Below are 17,453 nucleotides of genomic sequence, written 5' to 3'. Positions count from 1 at the left end.
CCAGTCGCAGAAACATAGAATTGCTCAAGCTGGAAAAGACCTTCAAAGTATTTGCTTTTCCTTATCAGGAAGGAGCCCTGACAAATGGTACCCCTAAATTATGTTGACAGCATCAATGCCTGGAGTCAGCAGAAACAGAGAGAAGAGGAAACAAGCTCTAAAGTTCTTGAGATGGGTCAGGAGCCTTTCATCAACATTCTTTTAATCAGAAATATTATGAACAGCATTCTTCAAAGCCCTGCTTCTTGCGAGTGAGGCCCCTGGGGAGAAGGGGATGCACGTTCCTCTGCTCCGGAACCAGTGCTGGATATTCTGAGAAGTTCATTTCCAAATACCAATGTTTCATGCTGCACTGGGGGGATTTTGTTTCCTGTTTCCATATACGTGTTTTTCCTGTACGAGCTCTAAATTCACGCACTACTTACAAATCCAAATGCACTTCTAGGATGCTCCAGAGCACCTCTAACTGCTCCCAAATAACACAGTGTCCTATCCTTTCCTCCTTGCTCATCACGTCTCCCCACGCAACGGGGCAGAGCCACTGTCTTCATGTCAGGGACAGTCACTGGAGTATCATCAGATGGCTCTGTTGGGACGTCACATTGAAAATATAACAAACTATAAACTAAACTAGAGCTCCAAACTGAAAGCCTACATGTAAGTTACAAGAGCAGTATTTTTTCCAACAGTATACGTGCAACCGCAACAAATTTTGGATTTCCAGTTTGTAGGAATTCCTGCACATACTTGCTTTCATTCCAGGTCGGAATAAAAACAGATTTCCAGATGGGGTTTACATTGTGTGGGCAGTTTTGAAAAGTTTTGACCGGCTCTATGAAGTCTTGAAGCAGAGTTTAGAGAGCATGTATCAGATCTGAACTGAAAGTCAACAATTGGGTCTCATTAAACAAGAGACTGAGACGTCCAGCCGCAAATCACTTACAGTAAAGCAGGGCAGATTTGTCACATCGGTTATATAAACCGTAAACCAAGGAAGGATTCCAGGAAAAAAAAAAAGGAATCACGCTGTAATCACGGCCTGAAAAACAAGAAGTTACCACCAGAGTTTGAATATGGATTAAAGAAAACGAAAACAAATCTATTTCATGAGAGAAAACAAATCAAGAAACTAAAAACCCAGCAACTGATAACTCTTCTAAGGTTGAAAAAAATCCCGCAAGCCAAAAAAAAAAAAAAGAAGGTTTAACTTGGAGTAGTAGAGCAGAAAGAAAAATAGAGAACAGAAGGAGGAGGAAAAATCTTTTGCTTGGGATTGAAGTTTGAATTTTAAGACCTTCGCAGGCACGCTTTGCAATTTTATCCACTCTGCTTTGCTTTCGGTTCCTTACATTCATCCAAAATACTGTCATTCCCAGTGTACAGGAATCGACATAAGAAAAAGAAGGGGAAAAAAAAGCTGGAAAAGTTTAATCAAAGCTAATTCTCCTTCTGTAGCTCCAGTGTCCCAGTAGGTGTCCACGGGACGGTGACAGGGTGCGAGATGCATCGCCCGTACACAAGACCTCAAATTATTTCAGTTACACAGAAAATTGCAGTATGTGAAGCTGTCTTGTTTGGATCACCAGGAACACGGGAATGAGAAGAGGAAAAAAAAGAAAATAATAGAAAGAAACAGATGCTGCATTTTTTAAAACGTCTTCGGGTTTGATTATCTCATGAACTAGTCAAGTTCACCTCCTTCACAAGAAAAAAAATGGCTATTTCATGAACAGGGTGTGGGACTTCAGAAAGGCGATATTGAATTTTTCACATCAAAACTGAGTTTTAATATAAAATAGAAAAGCATGTGCATTTCCAGTATTACCCAGGGGACGACAGCAGTTCCTCTCCGTAGTGTCTGCAATGTGGAACTTATCAGGGTAATTTCTAGCTGACCGCATACAAACAATTACATATCATTACAGAGCTGTGAATAGCTTTTGCATGGATTGCGTGCCTCCAGACTCCCAGCTCTGCTCTGGGAACTTGCTGAGGTGCTGCACAGCCCTTCACCAAGGCACCACAAGCCCAGTCCCAGCTGGAAGACACCACTCCTCTTTGGGATAGTTTCAGCTCTGATGCTCTGCCTCTCATCCAGAGGGAATCTCAGAGCCCATAGATTGTGCCATCTGCAGTTGCATGCCTATAAGATGTGCCTTCTCCCTGCCCATGTCAATGCTCCTGCTTGCTGGACTTGGTAGCAGCAATGAAGTTGAACAAAAAAATTGCAACCCAATGGGAATCCAGACATTCTTCCTAGAAAGGCATGATGTTAAGTGCTTATTAATGGGAAACGATATTTGCGGGGGAGGAAGTATACATCCTTCTCCAGAATTTGGTACAAAGCCACTGAGAGTCCCCCTAGATCCCAGAGACAAGCCTGAGTTCTGCTCTAACAGCTCTGCTTTGATATTTGCTAGGGTTTTCCTCCTGGGCATCCTACAGCTCAAGGCTTAGCCCAGCTCCTCTAACAAGCCTTCCCGCCGGGTCCTGGGGTCAGAGTGTTCCCATAATACAATAAGCGCTGTATGGATCTCATAAGCTCCAAGGCACAGTATGTTATGTGTTTGGAATTCCTCGTATGCTTTTATATTTTGTTTTACATATTGTAATTTTTATATGCATTACCACATTGATCCTTGGAAAATTAATTAAAAAAAAAAAAAGAATAATCAAAAGCAAACACATAGTTTAAAAGCCTGCCAGCGGCAAATCATGTTCTGTGAGACTGCACTTTGTAACTGACAAAGAGACCAAACCACCAGACTGTGGCCGGGATCCAGCAGGGTGAGTTTACCAGGCAGGGTGGGGATAGGATCCAGCAGGGCTGTGGACTCCCAAGCCCCTCGTTAGGGCAGCCCAATGCCGCAGGCACACTGGACCTGAGACAGAAATGCAATCGCATGGATGCTCCAGCCAAACCTCACTGCCGTACCCAAGGCACGGAACCCATGGCACCCTGAAGAGGCTGTGCCTTCCCAGTGAGTTGGGGCACCTTGACCTTCATAGCTCCTGTCTCATTTTGGGGTCAGACCTGGAATGGGTGCGTTGGGCAGGGCTGAATATGAAGTCATGCCTTTGCAAGGTCAGGGTATGGCTTCCAACGCCCACATCCTCTTCCCATCAGCTCCCCTTCCCATGCCATGTGTCCTGATGTTTCAACTTAGAAACCTCCGCCCTGCTCCGTCGGTATTTTCTCATTTCCAAAGCCCCTCCCTGCCCTAGTTCATTCCAGATAATATTCATCTTTCCATCTCCCCAGCACCCTTTCTTGGCCTTTCTGAAGAAGCTCAGAAGCCTATCCATGTATAACCAGGCATCTCTGCCTCTTTAAACCTCAGTGTGCACATGAGGTACATCCACACACACACACAGCTACAGAGAACACTCCTCTTAAGAGTCCAACCTGCTCTTACAGACCGACCACATACCTATCCAGGACCTTCAGGCAGGAGCAGCCCAGCACCGATGTCCACATCCTCCTGGTCATCACCAACTGCCTCCAAGGCAGTGGCAATAAGCTGTCACCAGAGCCTGGCAGGGCCAGGTCCTTCAGTCGCTTTCAGCACACATCCCATCACAGAAGGCTCCATATGTTCACAAGCTGTAGACACAAGGCATTATTTCCACCTACTGGATTTACCTAGAGTTTCGTTTCTCAATTAATGAGATGTACTGGAGCCAGGAGCACAAGGGTGGTTGCACCAGCTTTTTTGGATGGCACATCCCAGGGTTTTTTTTCAAGGTCCCTCCAAGCCATGAAAGTAGTCCTCCTTCTCCTGATGGCCGTGGGTTCAGCATGCATTTGTACGCACTCAAGTGGCTGTAGAAGCCATGAAGATGAGGCCCTGCAGCCTCCCTCAAACCACTCCCCCCATCCAGCACCTACCCAAACTCTGGGCAACACTGCTTTTATTACTGATTTTCTCTTACAATTAAAAAAAAAAAAAAAGTGGCAAAAAGTCCCCATGAACTTCAGCCAATGACACTTTCTAATGGGGAAAGTTAAAGCAGATACATGGATTAAGAAAAAGCTTTTGCCAAGGCAGGAAAGAGCTGCTTTGGGGGTATTTTTTTTTTTCAGACCATAGACAGATTACAAATGAGCTAATTGGCATTTTGGGCAGACAATTCATTTCCAAATGCTCCAGCCGCTGCAAGAGCCTGCAAACATTACTAAGGCCCTCCAACCCACACCGGGCAAAGCTTGACTTGGGCTCACCTGCCCAATGAGCATCTGAGCATGCTGGGACCCTGCCGTGCTGAGCACTGCCATTATCACACAGCCCTACCCCAGCCAGGTCTGGAAATTCACTTGGACGTGGGCTTTGTACGTAGGACCCGCGCAAGCAGACAATAACCTGTGGGATGCACGCCAGCTGGCCCCGGTGGTGCACAGAAAAACTGTTCTCAATGGATATTTCATCTGTTTGTCATCCAGACACGCAGACCTTTGAGCTGCATGGCAGAGCAGGCTCCAGCTCACCTCGCCTGGCGGCCGGGGCCTCTGCTGTAGCCCAGAGCACCAACAAGAAGGGAAGGCTCAGAGCATGGTGAGAATGCGGAAACCAGCTCCCCAAAGGCTGTGCTCCCCTTTCATTAGCATCCAAGAACAAATGGGTTTTCACCAGATCAGGCCACCAAGTAACATGCAAATCAGAGTGGAGCCGCTGCAGAGCTCCGCTCAGAAATCCAGATTTTGACCACTAATGCATTTTATGGGTCCCTCTTGATCACGACTGGAAAAACGATGACATGAGAGATCCAGAAATAACAGAACTTGAGCCTGGCTGTCAGCATCCAGCCCACCTGCCTGTTCCGAGCATCCCGACAGGGAACGCATTCCTCGGGTGGGGATAAAGGGCCTTTATATCCCACACTGCTTGAGGAGGCAAAGCCATTGGAGCACTTAGAACCATTTTGGAGTGTAACTTATCCGACACAGCAGCATTCTGCAGAACGGGACCACAGAGAGGATGCTCCAAGGGCTCCCATGAGCCCCATGCCCCCTCTCTGTGCCATGCCAAGAGAAACCAGGCTGTGCCCTGCCGCCATCCCTAGCCCCTTCTGGGCAGGGAATGCATTTCACATTAGCTAATAAATTGCTACATCTTATGTTTCCTAGCCTGCTGGAATGATGAATATTTCGGAATGTGTTTTGAATGGTTCCTTGCCAGAGTCAAACAATCATCTAGAGATTTTAAATCAAAAGGCTGAAAAATGGAAATCTCTGTCTGTCCACAAAGTTCGCTGCAGTTTGAAAAGCCCAACTCCCAGCAGAGGAGGCACAATGATTGTTGTCAGAGCTCCTGCGAATTGAGGCAAATGAATGATGTGCTGGAAACCGTGCTCCCTAACACGGACTAATAACCTTTGCCTTCAGGTGATGAATATATTAGCAGGTTTTTGCTTATTGCTGCCCTTCATCAGGCTGCAAAGTCAGATATGCTAACCTTGAGGATCAGACGATTTAGGGAAGCCATATGGAAACACAGGGTATTTCTGCCATAAATTGCTGCTCTCAGTCTGCTGCAGGGCTAGCAGATAAATGCTGCTTTTCTAGCCTAATTTAACACAATTTAAGGGCTTTTAAAGGTTCTAGATAATTAATTGCGTCCACTTTTTCACTTACACTACAGCCAGCCACATGCCTGCCTAGCAGAAGAATAACTCACCCAAAACAAGACTCAATAGCCCACCCAAAGGGGCACACAATTAACACAACCGCACACCCATACTGCGCCCCACCTCCTGCTGCAGCCTCTGCATCTCATCGCTGCGGTAGCACAGGTCACTGCACACTGGATTGGCCATCAGCAACTATGGCTGAGCAAGCTTAGCACTACCCCATGCAGTGAGATGTGGTCTCCGTTGATAAAGTAGAGCAGGACATGGCCATGTCTCATCGGAGCAGTCAGAGCTGGAGTGGGTCCAGGAAATAAGCTTCCCTCTCCCCCGTGGAGATGGGCTGTCTAGACACATTGGCAAAGCTGTGAAGTCAAATTTGCAGGGCTGCATCGTTCTTGTATATAGCGTGTTAAAGACACAAGTTCCTGTCCTCCAGCCTGTTAGCATCGGTGTTTTTTCATACTCCCTCATGTCAGTCATGTCCAGCAACACCAATTACTTTTACTGAGAAATTCTTATACAGAATTCTTTCCTCTAGAAAAAACATTTTTTCGATCAGCCCACTGGCAAAACCATTTGCTGGTTATTTTGCTATGCTTATTTTCGCTAACAATTAACGTAAAAATAAAATAAGTCTAGTAGAAAGCATTCTTAAGCCAAAAAACATCAGAATTCGTATATAAATTGCAATGGAAACCTGAAAAAAAAAAAAAAGTTATCCAACTAATAAAAAAATATTGAACAAAACTACTGGGGGTCAGGCGATGTTTTCCATGCCCTCAGGGCCCCACTCAACACAGCACTTAAGGGCAGGCTGAAGACCATCCCCCTCCAGCCTCCAAACGATAATGGGATGAGGGCTTCTGCTCCATGCTGGAGCCCTCCTGAAATCAGTAAATGACTTTCAGCCAGACTTAAGTTCTTGAAGGTCGTTAGAGTATGTTAAACAGATTTCTACATCGCCGGAGGCCCTTGCAATGAGCTAGAGAAACACGTGTCAGAACTGCACCTCCGTTTCCTTCCTTGCTTTGCCTCCCCCATCCATTTAGACATCCTGCTCTCTGAGGACACATTCTGACGCTTCATTCACAGCACTTACAGGGGCGTGGACAACAAGGAAGTCACTTCAAACTAAACCAGAAATAGGTCATATCACAATTGCGATCACAATCATAATCAAAACTACTTTGGGCACATTGCATAAACACAGACAGCAGCTCATCATCTGGATGTAGGCAAGCAGCAGTGGGATGGGCTTCTCACTCTGCTCCACCAACTACATCCCTCAAGAGGGCTTCTGAAGCCACCCCACCCCGAGGCAAGAAAGCTCATCTGCTCCCAGAAATCTCAAGAGCCTTCGACTTCACTTGGGCAATCTCCACCCAGTTGCAGGAATAAACACATCAGTCCATGGCTTCCTCGTCATGCAGCTCTCCATACAGCTCCTGGAAATAGGCACTGGGATGGAGGCCACAGCTCAGGCTACCTCCTGCCAGACGAGGTCCCTGCCTCGTGCTGAAAATGTTGAGATGGGACTGGTTGCATGGAGTGTAACAAAGATCAGAGCATCCAAAGATCTACGGATCCAGCTCAGAGAGAGCTAAAACAGAATGGTCTGATCTGCAATAGGTCCTCTTTTTCTTGTAAACGCAGCTCATTAAATGTTTGCTGGAAAAACAGAAAAGCATTTTCCACTGAGAAGGGGACATCCAAGAAAAGCCCTTTTGGACATAAATTGGCAAAAGGCTGCCGAGCATTTATCTTCGGCATAGAATGTGCTCTGTCAGGAGGGCTGTAACTAACAATATGCTGAAAAACATGCCACAGACTTCCACTGTATTTTATTTGGCGCAAAGGGGTTATTCCTCAGCACAAAGTATTTGCAACTGGCATTGGTTAAACAAGAAATTACAACCTTCAAAAGATCCATTTAGCGTCGGCTGCAAAAGTACGGAATTTGCCATCGGCTTCGATGACAACAGACTGTGCCATGAACATGCCTGGCTACGATGCTCAGTGCAAGCTGCCAGTTCAGCAGGGCTCCAGGAGCTTCCTGCCCCTGCTCAGGAGGATACCACCAGTTTTAGGACAGTGATATCCCTGTCCCCAAACCTCATGCGGCTGCTGACTTCAGCCACCAGGCTCAAGGCACTGCAAGCTGATTTCCACGAGGACCAGCAAAGCCAATGGGGAAATGGCTCTGGTCAGGCTGGGAAGAATCTCTAAGCCACAGCTCAAGTCAACACCACAGATAGATCCAAGGATGAGGAACTGAATTAATGGGTCACTTGGTCACCATGTGGCACCTGGGGTAGGAAGGGGGGGGAGGGGGAGTCCCATTACCCCCAGCAGCTGCCCCTGGTGCTGCCAAGTGGCATCCCAGGACAGGAGATGGTCACATGTCCCTATCCCACAGGGTCACCCCCACCTCTCCATGCAGAGGAAGAAGCTCTGCCAGCATACTCCCCGGACCCCAAACCTTTTTCCATTCCTGTTTGCTGAATGCTCCAGAAAAGGAAACCTCAGAGGCCTTCCTGGTGTTTGCTTTGCACAAGCACCTTGCCTTTGTGGGGTGCACGTACTGAAGGGAGAGGGTGACTGTCCCCCAGCAGCCTAGTGCTATCTTGAATTGGCCCAGAGAAAGTAACAGAGCTTCTGGGTTCAAAACGAGTCTCCACATCAGCTGTCAAGAGTGAACTCTGCACAGTTCAACCTAACTCAGTGCTCTTGCTGCAAGCCCAGTGTCCACTCAGTGAGCTGTGAAGCGCTGCTGTTGTGAAGCGCTCTGCAGGAACTTTACTGCTTCCTTCCCAGCGCCAGTGCAGCTACAGCAGACATACAAAGACAGGGTTTTATTGGGCAAAAGCCCTTAGTTTACCTTGCTCTGGCAAGGTATTCAACCATTCACCAAATTTCTGCACGAGAAGGGAAAATGAAAGCTTTTGCATTGTTGCAGCCCACGGCAGTGAGCAGGCCATGTGCTGCCCAGCACTGTGGTGTCTGCAGCCTTCAGATTAACTCTTGCTCTCGTGCTCCTTCCAACTAGGAGCTTTCACTTGGCTCCAGATGAAGTACAGCCTGCAAACCTGCTCTGGGCTGGGGTGGAGGAGCTGGCATCAGTTGGCTCCAGGTGCCACCCAACATCACTCGCATGGGGAAAAAATGGTCACAACACGACCAGCCTAAAAGTTCATGGGCAGCAAGCTGGATGCTCCCAGGATCTGCAACCTAAAAAGGTAAATAAAAGAATAAAGAGTCATGATCAAGCAAAGACACACGGATCTGGAGAGTGTATTTGGGTCTCACTGTACCAGCATGGCACTCGTAAGTGACAGCCCTCCCATAAAGAATTTCTGACCGATTCTGGAGCCTTCTCCTCCCCTTTCATCAGACAAAAAATAATTCACATTTTCTCTCCCAACACAGTCTTGCAAGCCAATATTGCCTAATGATTGCACTGAAATCCCTTCCAGCACCTGATGGGAAGAAATGCATCAAGCTGCACGTCACCCACTGCCATAGGCTTGCACCGGAGCGAGCGCCAGCAGCATGCCAAGGACACAGAGACTGCTCTTTGCACAGACACTGCTTTTACTCTGCAGATAGTTTAAGTGCCCCTGATGAATAGAGATGCTTTCATGAATCAAAAGCAAGAGGAAAAAAAGAAAAACCAAAAAACAACCCAACCCAAGTCATCACATAAATTAAACCCAGGAAATATTCTGACCAAATCTGCTCCCAGCATTAGGAGGACTCTAAGAGAAGCAGATGAAAAGCTCCTATTAAGTTGGAGAATTCATCTCCTCATCGCTGCTGAAGGATGGATGGGTTGCTAAAACAAATATTACATTTCATTCTGGCTTACAGCACTCTGATCTTGCATTACACGAACAGGGGAAGCAAAATGCTCCCAATGATCGTCATTCACACGCAAATGAATTCAGGTCTTCCTTTTGCCAGAGCTGCCATGAGACACATGGGTTTCTCCCACAGACCTCTCTGCTGTTGGATATTTGTTCTACACTAATCCTGGCAGTTTTAATGGACCTATCACCCTGGCACAGAGTAATAAAACACTAAATCACAGAATTGTAGGGGTTGGAAGGTACCTCTGGAGACCATCTAGTCCAACCACCCTGCTAAAGCAGGTTGCCTACAGTAGGTTGCACAGGAAAATGCCTATGTAGGTCTTGAATATCTCTAGAGGAGACTCCACCACCTCCCTGGGCAGCCTGTTCCAGGGCTCTGTCACCCTCAAAGCAAAGAAGTTCTTTCTTGTGTTCAGTTGTGTTCCACTTTGTGGCTATTGCCTGTTGCTGGGCACCACCAAAAAGAGCCTGGCCCCATCCACCTGATGTCCATCATAGAGATATTGGTAAGCACTGATCAGATCCCCATTCTGTTTTCTGCAGGCTGAACAGCCCCAGGTCTCCCAGCCTCTCAAACCATCTCCCCCCTCTTGGGCACAAGCTGCATCTTTCCCTCGTTACAGCTTACAGCTCAGGTCTGAATCCCAACATCTCTTTCCATTTTGGGATACCCTCACAGCTCTTGCTCACAGCAACACCCCAAATGATGGGTGCCCAACCGACCCCAACCACCTGCAGAGCTGCACCACTGGCACTGCCTGGAATGGGCCAGGCTGTCCCAAAACAGTGCAGAGCCCCTGCAACGGACCCTGGCACCTGAGACCTTGCTGCTCCATGCCATGCTGCAGAAAGACCAGTCAACCCCATCTTCAATGGGACATGAAGAATGGACAAGGCTGTGGGACCCGGTGCAGACAAGCTACTTTCAAACCAAAAATTGATAATAACTTAAAGAAAAAGCAGGTAATGCTGTCAGAAAACCCCACTGAAGACCTCCAGCCTCTCTCTGCTCTCCCTCCCACTGCTCCCAGTCCTGGCTGAGCTCAAGGCAGGCCGTGCCTTGCCACATCAGAGCAACACAAGCTGAAAAAGGGTCTCAATCCTCTGGAGCACCTACAACACAGGACATCCTCTCCATGGAGATGCGCTGTGTGAGCCTGGCCCCCACCACCAGGACACCAAAGCCAATGTGCAGAGTATGATGGGGGAGAGCCAGCAATGGAAGGGAAGATGCCTCTCAGCGGAGCTCGGACACGATGTGTGCTACATCCCTTACTGCCTCGATGGCTTTAGAGTCATTGGCTAACTTCAACCGCAATTTGAGAACAACACGAACTGCAGAGGTAACCCCTACAGCTTCCAAAATCCGGTAGCCTGGTACAAATGAAGAGATCTAACGCACCCGGCTCCTGCAACCCACACCGTCCGCCCACATTTCCTTCCCTTTCCCTGCTGCCTCGGCGCATTCCTGTAGGCTCGGACCAGTAGATGGCACCAGAATAACAGCAAAGCCCCTCTGGTTCTGCATTAGCAGCAACAACATCCCCGAATGCAGACTGGGCAGTGGTACCAGCTCCTGCTGGGTGGGCATTTTCCCCTAGGACAGACCTGCCTCCTTTTGCACACACAGGGCACCCTGAAGATCTGGGAGAAACTCAGAGACCTTCTAACTCTTCACACCCAGGACTTACTTCAGAACTCAGTCCAGTAACATTTTAAGAGGAGTTAGATTATTTTGACCTTTCCCCTCTCCCTACTATCAATCATAGCCCAGTGAAGTGCAATTCCTCCAAACTGTCTTCCAACCATTTCTCAGCACGTTTTTCTTACTGGTCCTTTTAGGAACACATTTGGAAACCGCAGTGCCTGAATCCTCCTTGGCCAACAGCGCACAGCTGTGAGCGCTGGGCAACACCTACTGGGTCGGGATGGCTCCAGTCCCTGCAGGCTGGAGGGATGGATGGTGGGGCAGAGGGTGAGAGGTAGGGCTGTGCACTGTGAACACTGCCCAAGCACCCACCTCTCCCCTGCTCTTTGGTAATTCCCGGTTTTGGTGAGCTCCTCCCTGGTTGGCAACAAGCAAACACAAAATGGAGGGAAGTGGGCAGCGAGGGATGGCTCTGACTGCTGTCACCACTGCTCCTTGTGCTCAGTGCCAGCCCTGTGCAGCTGTCTCTGACCCTTCCAGGGAGCTCAGCCCACCAATTCAGAGCCCCTCTGCCCCTAGATGATACTGAGTGTGCTTCTCCCCCTCCATCCCATTGATTAGATTTGCAGCTCTCCCTGTTTTCCTCATTTTACCCAAAGCCAACTGCGTTGTGATTGTAAGAGATGCTGCTCACACAGACTCTCCAACTTGGCCAGGAACACCAGAAATCTTCTGCAACTGCCTATTTTCTTCAGAGCCTCAGTCAAGTCTGAAGAGGTCCCAAAATACAAGATCAAGTCAGGCCCTTTCATCGCCTGATGTTCACCCTTTGTGGCTCTGGAGAGGTTTTCCTATCTCTGCTATTCGTAACAGTGGGACTTTGGAAAGGGGATTGTCCTACAAGTGAGCATGGCAGCTGCTTCACATAAGGGCCCGAGTTACGATCAGCGATGAGGACACGTTTTTTCTTTTGTTCCTCACTATGTTTTGCTCCAAACCTGTAAACAGTTTTGCACCGCGTGGATCTGCATTCTCCATCTGGTCCTATGATCTGATTTCCTGGCAGGAATACCCCTGACATGGAATCACACAGGAATGCTGCAGCACATCCCTCCATCTCCCAGCCAGAACAGAGCTGCTTGGCCCACTGGGGTCTGTGACCCAGCCACAGCATCTCACCCAGTTACCCAATTGCAAGACCAGTGACTTGCATCTTCCAAAAGGGCTTCCAGGCCTTTGTAGTTGGAGAAGCCAACGCTCTCTTTTCTACTTAGTTCTAGTGACTACATCACATTGTAAAAAAAAATAAATGTGTTTTCTGCCTCCTCTGAATGCTCGTCTGGCTTTTGCTCACAGCCCCTGGCTCTTGTTCTATCTTCTTCTGATGGATTAAAGAGAAAACAAAGAACTCTTCCTAGAGAGTCATGGAAAGAGGGATTCAAACCCAGCATCGCAAGCGTCTGGAATGGCTCTTGTCAACACACTGAATGAGAAGGAAAGGGATATGTAACACAAGCAAAAGCCAGCAGGGATGGGGAAACCCAGTGGAGAGCAAAGCCCTGCTGAGGCAGCCTGTGGCCAGAGGGGCTGGGGCACGAGAAGCCCATCACTGCGAGTAAGCCACGGCTCTGCACCCAGTCCTGCAATGAACACTGCAACTTTGTTGGCCAGCACAGGCAGAGTACCAGGCTAAGAAGATGTGTGGTTGCCTGCTGAAGTCCCAGTATCACTGTAACGTGGGGCAAGGACATCCAAGAGACCCTAGGGCAGGATCAGCTATATGATATTCAGTCCTTCAGATGTCTGTCTTCAGCAGATCTTCACTTGGGGTCTCCACAGAATCCTCCCATCATCTCTCCCAGGGCTTCCTTACCCTGACTAGGGCTGGGAGGACCCCTCCTGCTGCAATACCTGCATGCACCTGAAGATCAGTCTATACCCGCCTTGAATGTATTTGAAGGCTGTTCTCCTGTCATCTTTTGCCCTCAAGTACTTCTTTCCTCCTAGACCATGGGTTCTGCAGCTCTCCTTACTGCTTTCTCTCTCTGGACTTTTCACTTAGTTGGTGCCTTTGACACTCAGCGAGCACAAGTGGAGCCAAGCACAAGAGAACACTCCATAAGTGAAGCAGAACAACAGGTGATGCCAGGGGATGAAAAACATCTGCCTCACCTCATAAAGATGCAGCTCTTGCATTGAGCTGGAGAGTTGGTCTGATGATTCACAAAGGGCACAGAGCCACAGCACTCCTTACACCAGATTCATACCCCTCTATAGAGGCAGCAGGTTGATAGCTCCCTCGCTGCCTTCTTACATGGCACTGTGCATTAAGGCTCGGACCATGGCTTGGAGGAAACATCTGCTCCATAAGCCTCACAGAGAAACAAGAGTGATTGCTTTCCTTTGGGGTGAGTGCCAATCCCTGGCTAGGAGCCACTGGTGTGGATGGGACCAATCCATCTTGCTGGGCATCACAGCCAGACCTCACCCCATGTACAATGATGCACACCCTGTGCCACACAGAAGAAGGGTTCACACTGAACAAGCCATTAGTCAGCAACGTGGGGTTCTGCATTCTTCTCCAGGCCCCTCATTTTCCTGAGGAGAATGCCTCAGAAAACCCAGTGGGGGGGAAGAGGAATTCACAGTTCCCTTCCAAAGAGCAGTCTTTTGTTTGTTTGATCATTTTTTTAAATGATCAAGTAACTTGTGAATACAATTTCTGATGATTCTCACATCCTCCCAGCTGGAGAATGGTTCATGAACAGGCTCCAAACTCTGTAAATGAGCTTGTTAGTCATAAGCCTTCAAACAGGCTTGATAAACAACTTTCAGCCCGCAGGATATTCATCAACCATTCTGTCTGCCTGGTCTCCTGACACTAATTTATTATTTACAGTGAGAGATCCCTCTCCTAAATCACAGGTGATTGTTTCTCTTCACTGATTAGCTGTTTCTTTGTGGGATTTTTTTTTGTTTTTTAAAGGAGAAACAATGAAAACCAAATCACAAACAAGCAACGCATAGCAAACTCTTATTCCGGAGCAATTCCATTTAGTTTCCACGAGACACATCAGAGTCCAAATGAAACAAACTGTAAGCAAAGATCTTTTTGGCCCAACCTTCCAGACCAGGCAATAGCCAAGAAAAAGAGCGTGATCATCCCAATGGGCTGCTGGGAATTTCTGTTGGATACCAGGTGCTCCTTGCATCCTCTGGGCTCAAGGAGAGCCCAACCATCTCATGGTGTTCAGCAGAGCTGAGCCCGAGGAGTGGGGTGGGTTCAGGTGTAGCTGGGCTCAAAGCAGGCTCCCTGCAGGAATGAACTTGCTGGAAGTTGCTCTGGTTCATGGAAAGGGATCTCCTTAGCTAATCAGCTAATTAAGAAAGAAGGTGGTCAACTGCAGAGATGGAGGGAAATTAAATAACAACTAGCTGGGGAGGAGATACAAAGGGAAGAGAATATTCCCAAATCATTGTTAAAGCCAAGCTCTCATATACCACCTATCCCACAGATCTCAAAGCCCCTTATTAAGACGTTGGGATCATGACCCACTTATATGGGCAGGGAAACTGAGCACAAACAGGTGAACTTGGCCAAGATACTGCAGCAAGAACACAGGAAAAAGGCATAAATGCTGCACTAAGGAATTTTGGAGCAATATAAAACTGGGTCACACCTACTGACACCGGGCAGGAAGAATCACACCAAAAAACATTTTCTATTTAGATTTTGGGTGCAAGCCCAGTACCAGCACAAAATCTGTACCTTACAAACCCCAAGCAGAGCAGCCCCATGCAGTCTGGGGACTGCACAGAACAGACCAACACCCTCTCTGAAAGGCTGCCTTTCATGTGAACACAAAATCCAGACCTATGGTTCCACCACCTTAGGTCCCCAGAGTGCAGAATCCCATCAGCACTCAGGTGAAGGAAGTAGGATGCAGAGATCAGTTTCAACCCTGTCCTGAAAGCTTTTGTTTCTCTCTCACTGCAAAATCTCTGCCACCTTTGCTCGCCTATCCTCAAGCACTTTGGAGCAGACAGGCTGCACTACCAGCCTGGGTGTGCAGATGGACTTCCCAGAGCCAAATTGAACAAGCAGGCTTAGGGAAGAGACACAGAACATCCACCAACTCCCTCTATCACTGTCAGCATGAGAGTGACCCATCCCAAGAAAGGACTTGACGCTGGGTTCCCAAACCTCTGTGCTGCTCCCTTCATGGGTTTCATGGGTGACAGTCACCAAGGTGCCATGCAGAACCATTACAGCCCAGCACCTTTCTCCACCCAAGTCCAACCCATCCCCACAGAACCCTGACTGCTAAGCTGAAGCTGAGAAGCAGCAGCTCTTCAAAAGCTGCAACCACAATTCTTTTTCCTAAATACGGGTCGTATTAGTGATGCTTCCAAAAAGCAGATGATTTCCAGAAGCGCTGAGCAGGTCTTTACAGCTTCACCAGCTCACCACCCTCAAACACAATGGAAACAAGAGCAAAGCACAGACTAGCACAGCTCCCCATGGGCTAAAAAACCTCCTTGATCATGACTGGTCTGGCATCTACACGGGCTACAGGACAGGGCTGGGAGCAGCCCGGACCCTTCCCCACAACACCAAGGCACCCTGCTTTGTTCCCAGCGCTGCCGCTCTCCTCAGGTCAGGATGCCATGTTCCCTCTCCATGCTGGAAATTTCATCTTGCCCCCAGACACACAGGGCCAAGGATAGATTTGCTTTTCCTTTGGTCAAGGAGGCCACCGGAGAATTCATCAGCTGGTGAGCTCCTTGTCCTCAGGTCCTGATGAATTCCAGCTCTCGGTGCAAAAGCAGTTGTGTTGCCTGAGCAGCCCGTGGCAATGAGGAGAGGGCCTCGGGCAGAGAGCAAGTGGCTCTTTGGACATCAGCCCTGCCCAACAGTCTTGCTGACTGACTGCAGTTTCTCCTGTCGGAAAATGCCTCCAGCCAGAAAATGGGGAAAATTTAGGTGAAATATGAACTGGACGCCACGATAGGATGTAGTGACTTGTTAACAGCACAGCTGGCTCCCCTCACCTCTCTGCTCTCCTTCCCTTCCAGGAACACATGGCACCAGGAGGTCCCGGGCACAGCAAATCCAGACTGTCTGGGACAGTGCTGTAAGCACTGCTATAACCTTTCCTTAGCCTCTGCAGTGAGAGAGGCGCCCAGAAAGCTACGTAAGCTGAAATAGATGAAGGCTGGCTTGCTCATCACACTCTCCTCCCGGCTTCGGCCCTGCAGACGCCAGGCGTTCCGCTGCAGGAGGCCATCCCAGCTCCAGCACCGCTCCCAGCCCAGCCAGCGTCCTCCGGACGCTCTCATTCTGGGGAAATTTGTCTCTGAGTAACACTGCAGTGGTCCCAATGGACGTGCAGTAAGCTCCATCCCCACATCAGGGCGCCTTCCACGGGGGCCCAGCAGAAAGTGCAGGAAGAGAAACGATACCTTCTGTGGCTGTGGTAGAGCAGAGGCAGGCAGGAAGGGAAATGGCAGGACAGGCACATGTCACACACCGACGCACCAAGGGACAACCAGCAAACTGAGGTACTGGAGGACTTCAGAGCCCTGGCTGTCACAACATGGAGTGACAAAGCACAAACCCCTGCAGACCCAGAAGAGCGGGTGGCAATGGGGTCTACATTCACAGGCTTCAAGCCATAGAGTTTGTAACATAGTGCTGTTCAGAAGGTCTTTTCTGCACGGCCAGTGAGAGGTTGAATTCATACTCCTTCCCCTCAGTGGAGCATGACTGGGACTGAGGGCATTTCACATCCCTCAGAGATGGCAGCTCTCCCACCAGCTCCAGCCATCACGTCCACACCAACCATGCAACGCACCATCCTTGAAAGAACAAGACTGAAAACCTATGCTCTGTGCTGCACCACCTGTGCACAGGTTGAAACCTCTGTGTTCTGAGCATAAAGCCAGAAGGACAGTCCAGACAAAGTCAGAACAGAGTCCTGGACAGCAGCTCCTCAGCCAGGCCGTGGGGATTCTCACTTTGCTGCAGAGAAAGGGAGCAGGGTGGGGAACCAAAAGGCAGTGATTCATCCTCCCCAGAAACAGAGGCCCGAGGCTGGGATATTGTGACACTTGGTTATACTCGTGATGTGCTTCATTATGCAATGGAGGCCCAGCAGGAGTGCAGCTCCCTCAGGGCTACTTCATACGGGTTTCCAAAACGATTAAATATACCATAAACAACTTGTGACTGAGAATAAACACCTATAATCTCATCAAGCCATTCTGGAGATCTCAAAAACCACGGGAGTATATTCAGTCAGCAGGCA

The sequence above is a fragment of the Meleagris gallopavo genome, chromosome 10 (assembly GCF_000146605.3).
Source record: "Meleagris gallopavo isolate NT-WF06-2002-E0010 breed Aviagen turkey brand Nicholas breeding stock chromosome 10, Turkey_5.1, whole genome shotgun sequence".
In the NCBI taxonomy this organism is placed as follows: Eukaryota; Metazoa; Chordata; class Aves; order Galliformes; family Phasianidae; genus Meleagris; species Meleagris gallopavo.
Note: the sequence above shows the minus strand (reverse complement) of the source record.